The 1,806-nt window shown below is 41.7% G+C and overlaps 1 pseudogene; it reads left to right on the forward strand.

Moving 5' to 3' along the window:
• Positions 1–408: 408 nt before the first annotated feature.
• On the forward strand, positions 409–1,185 carry LOC119064981 (histone H1.8-like; annotated as a pseudogene).
• The last annotated feature ends 621 nt before the right edge of the window (positions 1,186–1,806 follow it).

Genomic DNA, 1,806 nt, shown 5'->3' on the forward strand with positions numbered 1-1,806 from the left:
ATAGATCTTTTAGACAGAAAACCAATAAGGAAACAGCAGCCTGAAACAACACACAGGATCAAATGCTACCAGAGACAAGCCTAATCTCCTGTGGCTCCCATTCCAAAGGTCACTGACTCCTCCTTAGCCACAGTGGGTAGAGTTACAATTCCTAGAACCAGGCAGAGTGGTCCACAACAGATACCTTCAGCATTTCACCCCAAAGCAGGAGAATATACATTCTTTTTAAGTGCACATAGGACATTTTCTAGTATAGACCATGTTATAGGACACAGAAGAGTCTCATGAATTTCAGAAGATTGAAATAATATCAAACATCTGCTCTGACCATAATGGTATGAAACTAGAAATCAATCACAAAAAAACTTACAAATACTCCAAAACATGGAAGTTAAATGTTATTAAACAATGTTGTGCATGGTCCTGGAGGTGCTGCAGGCAGGGGAGCAGTGCCATGGCACCTCAGTGGTGGCCATCAAGGTTTATATCCTGTAGAAGTACCCTACAGTGGGTGCCATCAGGCTCAAGTACCTGCTGAAGCAGGACCTGGACACTGGCATGTAATGCGGCCTTCTCATCAGGCCCACCAACTCCAAGACCAAGGGGGCCACTGGCAGCTTCAAATTAATTTCCAAGCACACATAAAAAAAAATCAATCCCAGGAAAATGTCCACCCTGTCGGCTCCAAGGAGACCTGCTGAGGCCAAGGAGGAGGCTCCTAAGAAAGGGGACCAGGCTAAGGATGGCGAGGCAAGAGTGAGCAAGGCCAGGAAGGTCCCCTGACAGCCAGACAAGGCTACAAAGGCCCCTCCTGGTGCCACTGGGCCCCATGGGAAGTCAAAGATTAAAAGCAAAAAGAACAGCCCAACAAATGACAAGGCCCACAGGAAAACCAAAGCTGGGACTCAGAGTTCAAAACCCATGATCACCAAGGGCAAGAATTGTGCAGTTTTTCAAGCCAAAAAGAAGACTGGGAGCATGGCCCCTAAAGAGGCTACTACCCAGGGGGCTTGGCAAAGGTTGAAAGCCAAGGCTGCTGCTGCTCCTAATGACAGTGTGTCCAAGACCATACCTGTTCCACTGGCCAGAAAGACAGAGGTCACCAAGGGTCCAGGAAGGCCTAGCATGTCCGCCAAGGTGTTGTCATCCAATGGGACCAATAAAAAGACAGAAGCCAAGAGCTAGAGGTAGGGGGAGAGAGATTTAAGATTCTGTTGGAATTTCGATTTGCCCACAAACCATTACTCCATTTATTTCACTTTAACCTATTAATTAATAAAGAATATTTTTCTTTCACAAAAATAAATAAATGAATAAATAACCCAAATAAATAAAATCAGAAATAAATAGGAGAGACAACTGACACCAAAGAAATATGAAGGATTGTATGAAAATATTACAAACATCTATATGCCAACAATTGGACAACCTGGATGAAATAGATAAATTCTTAGAAACATTCAATCTTCTAAAACTAAACCAGGAAGAATCATAGAATCTGAATAGAAAGATTTAACCTAGTGAATTTAAAGCAGTAAACAACAACAACAATAACAAAAGTGCCACCAAAAGCCCTGGACAAGATGGCTTTATAGGTGAGTTTTATCAAACATTCCCAGAACACTAACCCCTCTCCTTATCAAGCTATTTTTAAAAATTCAAAAGGAAGGAAGGCACCGAGGTTGATTTTATAGAATCAGCATTACCCTATTCCAAAACCTTATAAGAACACTATGAAAACATAAAATTTATACTCCAATATCACTGATAGAAATAGAAGCTAAAATACTGAAAAAATTTGGGCAA

This window comes from Artibeus jamaicensis, unplaced genomic scaffold (genome assembly GCF_021234435.1).
Source record: "Artibeus jamaicensis isolate MK-2021 breed Jamaican fruit bat unplaced genomic scaffold, CSHL_Jam_final contig_452, whole genome shotgun sequence".
In the NCBI taxonomy this organism is placed as follows: Eukaryota; Metazoa; Chordata; class Mammalia; order Chiroptera; family Phyllostomidae; genus Artibeus; species Artibeus jamaicensis.